At 35.4% G+C, this 12,803-nt stretch overlaps 1 pseudogene across 1 annotated transcript; it reads left to right on the top strand.

The window, feature by feature from the left end:
- Window positions 1–12,127: 12,127 nt before the first annotated feature.
- LOC100895894 (small ribosomal subunit protein uS8 pseudogene) lies at window positions 12,128–12,579 on the top strand (annotated as a pseudogene). Its single transcript, XR_008480403.2, has one exon. The product of XR_008480403.2 is annotated as a small ribosomal subunit protein uS8 pseudogene (transcript).
- Window positions 12,580–12,803: the final 224 nt, after the last annotated feature.

The following is a 12,803-nucleotide window of genomic DNA, read 5'->3' as shown; positions in this document are numbered from 1 at the left end:
ACTTTTGTTCTGAAAGCCTGATTATTATAGCCATAATCATAAGATCTATAGAAAATGACACCTGATTTGTTAAGGAGAGGGAACATTTGCAATGGCCCTAAATGATGGGTATAATGCAGCATATTGAAGGGAAAGGCATTGCAAATGAATGGGACCTCATTAACAAGCATGTAAAGCTAGGACAGGATGGACACACTTAGAGAATTACAGGTAGCCTGTTTTCATTGAAGGGTAGTATATAGCAGAGATTTTCTTTATATTTCGGGAAATAATGAGAGATGAGCCAGGAAATTTTAATTTGAGAACATAACTGTGGGAGAAGCCTAAACCATGGGATATAGAGTCAGTGCTTCATTTAGCATTTATAGGGAAGTGATGAAAGGCTTTTGCACAGGTGTATGTGACAGGATGAGGGCTGGGTTCCAGAAAACTGATTTAGTGACAGTATAAGCTTGAATTGGAGAATGTAAAAACTGGACACAAAAAAAGATGAATTGGGATGGGATAAGCATACCTTCAACTTTTTCTAGGTTGGTTATAATGTATGCCTGTTTTCCTTATATAATTGTTAGTAGCACATTATTTCCATCTCCTAAGTGTCCTGGTTTGGATGATAAATTAATATGCTCCCTCTAGGAGACTTTTACAGCATTACAGGTATGTGAAGATGAGAACTGGAACTGGGCATTTTCAAGATGTAGGAGTAACCTTTATTATGCTTGGTAATAAGATGCAAGGGCAACAGAAAAAGTCTTGTCAAAGAACCATTTTAGGATTTTGAGCTCATTAAGTGAAAGGGAGATTGGTGGTACCAAGAAACAAAATAAGAAAGTTAGGAAAAGCAGTAAACTTAGAGTAGTGTAAGAAACATTATTGGTGTGACCTATCTCAAGTTTTCCCTCACTTCCACGTCTTTCTTTTTTTCTTTTTATTTTTTTTAATTGCATTTTAGGTTTTGGGGTTTCCACGTCTTTCTTAAGGGAAGAGACCCACATTTGTTCAGTCATTTGCCTTTTGTTGCATAACTCTATTCTCAGGGAAAATGAATTAAGATTAGTCTAAACTCATAATGGTAACTGTTTAATCATTGCCAGTGATTAGCTTGGAGAGGGTCATGTGACCTCATTCTGGCCAATAACATATGAAGGGATACCTACTGGGAAGGAAGACATCTGGCAAAGATTGATTAGTTTTTATAAATAAACAAACTTAAGGCAGACAGAGAGCCTTGTTCCTGCCTTCAGACACTGGTATGAGAAAAAATTGGGAAGCCTCAAGTTGCTGTAATGATCTTGGGACCATGATGGTATGCATACAGAGTAGGAGGAGAAAGGCAGAGTGATAAGATAAAGGAATGCCAAGGATACTGGGCATGGAATTAATCATGTCTAAGTACTCCCTGCCTCAATTTATTTTGTGAAGTGAAACATCCCCTTACTGTTTAGAATATTTTGAACTGTGTCTTCCACTACTTGTATGTCCCAAATCCTTCTAGGTGATACAGAGGTAGTAAGTACAGGGATAGAGTAGGGAGGGAGGAAAATCATGAGTTTAATTTGTGATTAATATCTTAAGCTGGAGCAAGCATTTCATCTGAATTCCACAGCCTTTCATCCATACTCATCTGCTCTCTCTTTTCCGTTTCTAACCAATGCTATAGCTATCACAGTAGATGTCTTGCTTCTCCCATGAGATTGTATTAATAAATCTTTCTAGATTAAATTCAGTTTCAGATTCATGTTGTACCTTTGTACCACAAAGGCCAATGCTCATATAATGAAAATCCTGAATAAGTATTTCTTTAATTAATGAATACATTGAAAAAACTAAGTAAGGCACTTAGTCTCAAATAAATGTGTTATTTAGCCAATATTAGTGGGGTATGCAAACAATTAGAGATGTTTGAGAAAATCAAGTAGTCTGAGCTCTCTGGGTAATTCTGACATTGAAATTAATGTTTTTTCAGGGTAATTGATCAAAATATGTAAAAGTATTTTAGATAACTAGACATACTTTTCTGGAAAAGTACAAGAAGCACAAAACTTAATTTCAATAGAAGAGGCATACTGGGCTTTAAAATCTATTTTACTATGATGATGAGGTTAAATAACATGTGTAGTGAAATCACTTTGAGCTTTTTGGAAGCTGCTATATAAATCAAATATATTGTAAATACTCAGGATACATATTTGCAGTTGCCAGATTTTTATCAGTGTTAAATTGATGCCCATGTCCCCCCCACCAAAAAAAAAGACTATGTGTCTTATTTCAGAAAGTTAAGAAAAAATAATACATAGAATTGCAAATAATGGTCATTGGTTTGCATAATTGTTATTGATTTGAAAATTTAAAACTTCACATCATTTTAACCTTGGAGATAATTTCATGCATTCTAACACTTGAAGCCACTTACAAAACTTGAAGCTGGATAACTTTGGGTTTATCAGATTATAAATATGAAGACTGTTAAGGTTCCAAAAAAAAAACAATCTATTAGTAGTATCCTGAAATAGAGGCTGATTTTTATAGGATATAAAATTGTTTTGTGAAGGATATAGAGGGAAAGAGGTGAACTTGAAGATGGCCAGGACCAAATGAGAAAAGAACCATAGATAAAGTGACTAATTAATTTTCTAAATATAGATATGTTTTACTTTTAAAGAGATACATAAAAATAATTAAAAGTATATCATTTTTATATCATCTATTTATTGGACAAAAAATTGGCTTTATTGTATAAGTAGATCTGTAAAACATATATTAAAACATTTTCAAATAAGTATATGTTTATAAAATATATTTAATACATATTAAATATAACCAATACTATATATTAACCAAAATACATTTATTAAATATATTTTATACACATAATACATTTCTAACATATAATTGATAATTATTTTATTAATTTATTATGGTATTTATAATTGTTATAAATTCATACATTCATAAATCAAGTAAAATATTACTGTTACACTAGTATGCATTAAATAAATCTTTTAAAGAACTTCAATTACCTGAATATTAAAAATTTTAAAAGCCAATAACAATACTTGTGTGCTTACATAATTTATCTAATCCTCTTTATTAATATTGTTTAAAAATTTAGTCCTTTTTTCCATAAAAATTCCTGAAATTGTCTTCAAGTTTCAAATTATGGTTAATTGCATTTTCAGTTGGTTATTTTTCTGTAGACCATAATCTTTTTAATAGGGAAAATATTCTCTTCTGGTACTGGTATAATGTAAATTCAGATAAAATTTTGTCAGATGGAGGGCAGTGTCAATTCTAATTGTTTATGTTAAATGTCTAAATATTTCCACAAGCATTGTAGGTTTATCTCCATTCAGAATATCTTTCTTCAGCAAATATGTTTGTAAGACAAAACTCACCAATCAGTTGTTTTATTATTCAAGTGTTTCACCAAATTTTTATACTGCAATATCACAAGTCTTCTTAATTTTATCCTGAAAAATAGACATTTATATAATAAAAATATATGCTGCATCAAGATTCTTTGCAAAAATAAAGGGATTTGACAGTACAATTATATAATTTCAAAATCATATTTTATATGTTGAACTCCCTTGGTTTAATTTTTCCTCTTTTATTTGTGGAATATATTTAGTGTATTCTATTTACACATTTTACTTTTATTAACTATAATTTGCTAACAGGCTCAAAAGTTGAAAATTTTATTCACATAATCTGTTGATGATGTGATATCTAACTGATTTTGAACAGAATCTAACTATAATTAATAGAGAAGACTTATTTTCTAAAAGATCCAACCAATACCATGGTAGGACATTAGAGTGACTTAAAAATTAATTATTTAAAGGGACAAACATTTCAGAAGTCATTTTGCGATGGGTAGCTAAGGGAGAAATTGCATGCTATGATGCTAAATTATTTCTGACATTAGCATTGACAGAAAAAGAAATTCAGGTATATTTCTGATGTATAGATTTCTTAATTTAGAAAAAAATAGTATTTTTTTCCATATTATATTCATTAAAATTTGTATTTTTACTGCAAAAGAAGTAAATTTTGTCTTCATTGATAAACTTTTAAAATGGTTCCTCATTCACTATGAGATATATTTTATTTTTAATAGAATGAAATACCTAAATACTTTAATTCCATGAATTAGATGAAAAAACATTGTAGTGGAATTAGCTTTAATACTGATATCTGGTATTATATAATTATTTGTACTTCTTCTAATATTGGAACCAACATATTAATAATTAATGCTTTATTTCTCATATTTACACAAAGAACTTTGACATTTGAGTTAAAGAGTTACTTGATCTAAATGAGAAGTCATGCTTTATGAAGTCTTATGTAAAGTCACCATGTGTAGTTTCATATGTTATATCATCATCTTTGGGCACAGTATTTCTAAACCCACTACTAATTTTTTAGGGAGACACTTCAGATATTTGTATCTTCTAGTGTTTAGATAATTGATAATGTCATTGTGGCCCCAGTGGTTGGTAGTTAATGTTAACGAGTATCTTATGCAAGTTACACATTCATCATAGTCATGAACTTTCAAAAAGGTCATTGTTCTTAAATGATTTCTTGCAAAAGGGACAGCATTACCAAAATATTAAGTAAGTATAGGACTGTTCAGCCTTTATTTTCCACTCATATTCCATGCCCACCAATAAATAATACATTTATTATTGCCCATGTTTTCCATCATCCCTGCAGGATATAGGCCTGGATGCTTTGTGAATCTCACAGGCCTCAGTGTAGGCCAAGGCACAACGAGCTAGTACATCAAGTAACTGATACAGCTAACAGTATCAAATACTTCTCCCTCCACCGCTAGAGAACAAAAGATGGATGTCCCCCAGCTACTTGCATCCAAGCATACACATTTCATCAGCAAGAGGCATGCATGCTGTCCTTTAAATGAAAGTATGATAGATCATTATAATAATGACCTCCCGTGAAGCCTTTCTGTGTAAATGCCCTTCTGCAATGTAATGTTGTCACTCCTTTATCAAGAGATAGAACTATTCCATTCTATTTTATTGACTGATTAATTGATTGATTTTACTTTAGGTTCTGGGGTACATGTGCAGATCATGCAGGATTATTGCATAGATACACACATGGCAATGTGGTTTGCTGCCTCCATCCCCCTCATCACCCACATCTGGCATTTCTCCCCATGTTCTCTCTCCCTGACCTCCTCACACCACCCCCACTGTCCCTCCCTTGGCACCCCCCAACAGACTCCAGTGTGTGATGTTCCCCTCCCTCTGTCCATGTGTTCTTATTGTTCAACACCTGCCCATGAGTGAGAATATGTGGTGTTTGATTTTCTATCCATTCTTTTTAATAACATTTGAACTTATGTCTTGCTTATTTAAGCCACTAAATTTAGGGTGGTTAAGTATGCAGCAATAAATAGCTGATACAGAAGGTGTTAATTATATTTCATCTGGAAGGGTCAGCCAAAGATAGATGAGTTATTACTGTTCATCCGTCAGCGTTTTCCATGCATTAAGTGTGAACCCTGACATTACACATGTATTTTACATGCTAGTAGATGAGACTATGTCAGAAGCCACAAGTATAATATAGAGGACTATCAAACTCATCCCAGCTTATTTTAATGCAGCTATTAATAATATATCATTAAATTTTTTTTTAGAAAAAAGCTATCGGTACTAATGCTAAATCCAGTGCATTGCCAACATGCCAAGCACAGATCATGACTGTCCCAGGAAAATGAAACATCTGGTCACATTACCCATAGTCCAAAGTAAAATTCTGGTCATCAGAAATCATGATTCTACCTGTGCAAAGTTCACATGGGAAGATCTTGAAAGTGCTCAAAATTCCATTGGTTGCAATCTAGACATACATAAGTAGTTTTTTTCCTCACTCTTCCTTGATAAACTAATGGTTAAAATGTGACTCTGTGAGTTATCACCTACAATGGTGAGCAAGTAAGATTAGATATCAATTCTCTTAATAGTAAATATATTTTAATTTTTTCTTGGTGGAATTAATAGTTTTTCAAACCTATGGTGATATTCTCTCCCAATGATCCCCTTAGAGCACTGGAACATCTGTGAGCCAAAAGTCTTCCTGCACCACACTGAGAATTATTGAAGGCATTTCCATCCACTCCTTACCAGATCCCAGATTTCTGAAATCTTACTTTTCTTATCCATTTTTTCTTTGCTGTTGTTTTCAGATTCAGTGATCCAGTATTGGACCAGGATGGAAAGTTTAAAACCCAAATTAATTTTTGAAGGATAAAAGGGAAAGAGTAATATTCTAAGGATGTATATAATTTCATTTTCTCCAAGTATGTGATTTTGTATTTGTGCAGTGGCTGACATTATTTAAGAAAAAAAAAAGTGGCTAACATTCTGGGCTGAAATTGCTTCTGCTTAGAATCAAGTGATAAGAAACCAATTTTCTACATTAGGCTGGCTAAGTATATGAACACCTAGTGGCACAGACACAAACACACATTCTTCATGAGTATTTAGAGGGTAGCCAGTGGAATCTTTTCACTTGGGAACTGCCATCACTCTTTGGAAACTTGTTGTAACTGCCTGTATGGTATGTGTTTGAAGTGTAGTGTTTCTGCCAAATGTAAGTCACCAGGAAGGTCAAGTGCAGCACCCTGTACAAATAGGATTATGCAAAGGCATGCCTACTCTGCCTGTGACCACTAGAGCAGGGAAGCAAGCATCCTCAACTGAACTAATAACCTTCATTCACCCACTCAAAGTACTCAGTGGCAGGCTTTCTGATTTTCTTTAAACCACTGCTTTTTAGACTTTTACTTTCCTGATTCTTTCTAGGAACTGAGTAATAAAAAGATTCTTTTTAATAATTAATTTGATTTGTGTTATTTGTCACATAGGACTGTTTTGGAAGTTTCCATTTGACATAACTCTTGATATTTCCAATTTGTACTTATACTGTCATGAATTTAAATATTCTTTAAATATGCACACACAGTGTCAGAGTTACACACAGTGTCAGAGTCTCACACACATAGACTCATGGCACATACACACAAAAGAAAAAGTCCTAACCTTTGAAAGCTACTGATAACACTATTGGAATTCAAAACCCCTAATGCTTCAAAATCTTTACTATGACCGACTTAAATTCTTATATAAATTGTAAAACATAGTTTAAATGGCACAAAGGAAAGAGGAGGATAAAAGATGACAAAAGGGGGAGAGCCTGGGGGTAAAAACCCATGACTAGATCCAGTAGTTAAATTGGAAAGATACCACAGGTATGAAAAAATCCTCCAAAAAAAAAAAAAGAGAGAGGGAGACAGAGTTTTTTAAGCCCAGAAGAGGCATTGGTGTGATTAGAGTGATAATAACTCAGAGCAGGACAATCACTCCTAGTCCCTGACGGAACTGAGAGCAGCTGAAACCTTTCTTAGGGGAACGTTAGAAAGTTCTTTTTTTCCAGGAGGAAACACTTTATTTCATCAATAGATTAGGACTATCACAAGCCACAGCCTATTAAACAGATTGTCCCTTGGCACTCATCCAGTTCTAGTGTCAATTTTCTTTGTATATCTGAACAAAGACACAGTCCCTGGTGTCTGTTTGCCTTCAGAACATGGAATCTGTGTTGCTTAGTTCACAATAATATTCACCCACCCTGAGCATGGACCACAAGACAACACCCTAATGGCCTATGTGTTACCAGGCTATTTTTGAGTGCTGGACCATTCAAGATATTAAATCAGGTTCCACTATGTTTGCATTCTCTTAGTTGCAGTGGTAATAATGATTTGTTGTGGTTTTACATCCATTTGTTTAGGCCGCTATCTCATCTATCCCCGCTAAGCTAGCCTCTGAAATATTATTACTCCATTTTATACAGACATCAGGCTCAAGTTGGAAATGCATATATTTATATTTTGTATTCAAAATGTCAGTGATTGCCTGTCTACCCACGTCTGACTGCCCTGTCTTCTATCATGGTCACAATGGTGGCCATGTACTGTAGTAGTAGACCCATTCTCTACTCCCACTGAAATCCACCACCTTGATCACACACAACTGCTTAGTTCTGACATAGTTGACTGACTAAGGGACCTCTCCAATGTATGTCTGCCAGCAACCAGTAACAATTTCTGGAATGAAATGTTTATTTTAGCCAATCAGATTCTTGTTCTTGGGAATTGGAATTAGGAAACACTCAGAGAAAGTCAATCACAGGAACAGCAGAAGCTAAAAAGTCATGATCGAAGACAGCTTTGTGGCATGCATTCTGTGCGGTCACCCAGGACTCCAAGCTTACAAAGGTCCCAGCCCTGATTTAGTCCTCCATGGTAGCCATCTTGAAATCCTTAATAATTTTTGAACAGAGACCTTGGATATTCATTTTGCACTAGGCCCCACAAGTTACACAGCTGGTCCTGGTCATGATGTAGAAATTAGAGCAGTAATTCTCAGTTGGAGGAATGGGCTCTTAGAGAAATACTAGAATCTCTGGGAAGTGGGGGTGGTTGGAAGCAAGTGAAAAATTTGAGAAGATATGTTCAACTTCATAATTTAGTTTTATTTTATATAAATATAATAAAACTATTATTTTTATAACAGCAACTCCAGAAAACCAAACACAACCACATTCTTTTTGCTGCTGGGTTACAAAGCAAATACAGAGATTCCTAACTGAAGTTTCTACTCCCCTAATCCTGAGGAATGTGTTAGAATTTCTGGGGAAAGTGTGAACAAGATGTTTATATTTATGAAAAGTTGGCATTGGTTTAAAGGGTTGAGAAGCACTGGAGTAGGAAGAGATTGTGGGCAGTTGTGATAAAGCCAGTGGGAGCCGGTTACAGGAAGATGACTGGAGGAACAGAGGGTTGGCAGTGCTAACCTCTGATTTCAGACCTTTCCTAACACCCCATTTAAATCAGCTCATATGCCCTGTCTTCAGATATCTGAGATTCACATGCTGCCTGCTGCTCATTGATAGAGAACAAAAAAGTGTGCTTAGTGTTTACAAAGAATATGGACTATCATTTCTTTCTCTATACATACAATTATTAGGGGCCTGATTATTTTTGAAAATCAAATAGTTCAAATCAAGTTAGCATCTAATTGATACAATTACAATGTTAATATATAAGCTTTCTTTTTACCTGGAGGTCCAGAAGCCCTGTCAAATCCACACACTCTCTGCCTCCTTACCCCAGCTCTGGGATAGTTAGAAGAGGAAGGCGATTTTGCATTGATTTGAGAAGCGTTCTTTTGCAAAAGGCCAGAAATACCTTCCAGCTCCTCTGGTGGCACCTATAACATTAATTGAATAAAATTCTTAGGATATCAGGAAAACAGCGCTTCACCTGTAAGTACAAAAACACAGTCTCAAAGAAACATAATCATTAGGACTTTCAGCTATTTCAGATGATCTATTAATAAGATAATCGAGAACTGCTTGAAAATGTGAAGGGTTTTTTTACTTTTAAAATATGTCAGGTGTTTTATGTCAATTTAGATGCCAAGACTCTGTGCGTATAGTACACTTTGTAATTCATTTGGGAACCAGTATTGAATGGAAGTTTAAATACCCTATAAGCAATTTCCAGATATTTTGTTTATTTAAAGTGTGAACATTTATCTCTTTCACCAGATTAGAAAATGTCTGTATAGCAAATATGTATTTTTTTCAGTTGAAGTAACTTAAAATGTTATTCTGAGGAACTTTTCAGAATGGCATGACACCTTTTGAAATAGCTAAAGACCCTGGGGTGCTATAAATTCAAATAATGAAAATGTTAAAAAATAGTATGGAAAAGCCACCTGAAGCAACTAAGGATGAAACTTGACACTCTGTGGAATATATACATGCACACCCCCCCCACACACACCATCTTTTCATCAAACACCCACTCCCATGTTCACCTTAAGCCAAAAAGTTCATCTTTCCAGAGTTTTAAAACACTGTAACAGTATTTTCATTACATAATACTGATTTATTTTATACCGTTTATGTTTTCCAATGTAATTTCATTAATCCTCCAATCCTGGGAGATAACAATAACAGTGTCGAAAATTGTATAATGATGAAGAAATGAGGCAAAGTAAAAGTAGTTTGCTTTTTTCTCTAACCAGTTAGAAAATAGAGCATTTTAACTTTGTTTTTTTTAAAAAAAAGAACCCAGCATTTTTAAAATAGGGAAAAAAAGGAAAAACAGCATTTTAAGAAAGACATAAGGGAAAAGTAGGTACAGTGGCCTAAATGATTAAACTATAATTCTCAATGATACAATTTTTTAAAATTTCCTGTGTTAGGGCCTTGCTCCAAGAGAGTAGAGATCTGTCTCTCCTGAAGAAAAGTTAAAAAGATTATTAAAACACAGAATCTTAGCATTAGAATGAAAGTTGGAAATAATCTAAATCAGTGGTTCTTAGAGTGTGGTCTCTGGACCAGCAGCATCAGTATCACCTGAGAACTTGTTAATAATGCAAATTCTTAGGATCCTCTGCAGACGTACTAAATCAGAAACTCTCAGAATGGGACCTAGCAATCTATGTTTTAACAAGTCCTTCATACTAAAGTTTAATAACCACTGATAAAGACCATCCCTCCACCTGCTAAAGAATTCCCTACCATGGCAATTCTAACAGAAATTCATCTGTGCATGTGATAACATATGTAAAGTACCACAATCAGATCCTGGTGATGCAGGATTTATTTGCTCCTTAGTTCAGCCAAATCTGGGTTCTTGTCTCATGACCAGGAAAAATTAGGCACGTGAACACATTGAAAGGTGAAGACGACAGAATTTATTAGGCAAAAGGAAAGCTCCCCATGAAAAAAGAGGGGTCTTGCACACAGATTTCCACCTGACAAATTGAATAGGACACTACACATGAGCCGAAGAGACCAAGTCCCTCCCCTGCATACGGAGTGAATTCCTGGTCACCCCATTCTTCCAGTGTTCATGTGGGCTCTTAGTCTGAGCCACTCCACAATGATTTATTTTCCTTACTACATATGTGTTAAGGGACAGAATTTTTCACCATGGGCATGTAAGCCCCCTATGCACAATGACCTGGGTAGGTTGGAGGTTCTCTGGGAACTCTTCCATATCTGCCTGGGCATTTGGCTATCTCCTGCCTCCATCATTCTCCCCTCTAAAGAAGTACATCTAACAGTCATTAGAATAAGGATAAGGAAAGTGATCCATCTTAACTGCTTTCTGCTCACCAGGCACTGTTTTCAAAATATGGCAGTCAGATCTCCCTCAAAGGCCTATCTAAGGGTCCCTGGTAAAAAGGGTCCATCAATTGAGGCTCTGGTTGCATGATTGTTTGGAGTTCGATGGCCTAAAGGCAAGAAGAGACAAACCAGGACATTAGAAGACAAGTATCAAAATGAAATGTAAAGGTAAGGACAGCCCAAAAATCCCAAGGCTGCTAGCATGCCCAGATAACTGGTGGCTATAGTTATGTCTGCTAAGATTTGGGTGCATGGGGCTTGGCTTTGGTGAGCTCCCTGGGTCTTATTTTCCCAAAGAAAGAAACCTCCAGGTTGTGAGCATCTCATTTACCCCTATCACCTGGTAGGAATTGTGGGATAATTACTCAGAACTAGAATATTGATCCAGATTTTTATATCACTCATCTCTTTATGTTTCTTCTGAGCTGCAGCTGAAGATTGCTGGTTGGTTCACAGGAATAAGCAAGGTTAGTTTAAAATGTAGGTGAAAACCTTAACAACAACTAATGAGTCTAGAATTTAAGGACAAATGTATAATAAGTTTTGAAATATAATTTCTCAGTCCTCATTTTTATTAAAAACAAATGATACGACTGAGTCATTTGCAAAACAAACTTTTGTCTTACACTTGGCCTTATTATTTGTATAAAGTGCAGCAAGAATAATTACTTTTACATAGGCTTTTAAAATGGGCTTTGATAGAACTTTATTCCACAAGGAATCTAAGATAGGACTTTTAAAAGCCAAGCCAAGCCATGGATTTTTACCCTCAAATACCTGTGAGTTGAGTGAATTCCTCTCCTCTTGGGGTCCTAAGAATATGGGCTTCTTTGAGCTATTAGAAAGTGACATTCTTGGTCCTCTTTCTGCCATCTTCCATGCTGCCACAATGGTGCGCATGAATGTCCTGGCTGATGCTCTCAAGAGCATCAACAATGCTTAAAAGAGAGGCAAACGCCAGGTGCTTACTAGACCATGCTCCAAAGTCACTGTAATGGTGAAGCATAGTTACATCAGCAAATTTGAAATCACTGACGATCACAGAGCTGGGAAATTGTTGTAAACCTCACAGGCAGGCTAAACAAGTGTGGTGTGATCAGCCCCAGATTTGATGTGCAACTGAAAGATCTAGAAAAATGGCAGAATAATCTGCTTCCGTCCCACCAGTTTGGTTTCATTGTATTGACAACCTCAGCTGGCATCATGGACCATGAAGAAGCAAGACGAAAACACACAGGAGGGAAAATCCTGGGATTCTTTTTCTAGGGATGTAACACATATATTTACAAATAAAATGCCTCATGGACACTGGTGCGTCTAAAAAAAAAAAAAAAAAAAAAAGTGACATTCTTTACTCACCACAGATTAGTAACCCTGTACAGGAACTATGTAAACAAGGTATTAGGCCAGTTTCTCCAAGGGGCTTTTTATCAATTCTGCAAGTAGGGCTTGATTCCTTAAAGGGAAGTATACCCTTCCAGTCAAAGCCTTAGTAGAGCAACCAGTTTCTCCAATTGCATCCTGTTGCAAAAGAAAATGAATTCTTATTGCACTGATGC

The sequence above is a fragment of the Callithrix jacchus genome, chromosome 4 (genome assembly GCF_049354715.1).
Source record: "Callithrix jacchus isolate 240 chromosome 4, calJac240_pri, whole genome shotgun sequence".
In the NCBI taxonomy this organism is placed as follows: Eukaryota; Metazoa; Chordata; class Mammalia; order Primates; family Cebidae; genus Callithrix; species Callithrix jacchus.
The sequence above is the reverse complement of the archived record's forward strand: the minus strand, read 5'-3'. Positions and strand labels throughout refer to the sequence as shown.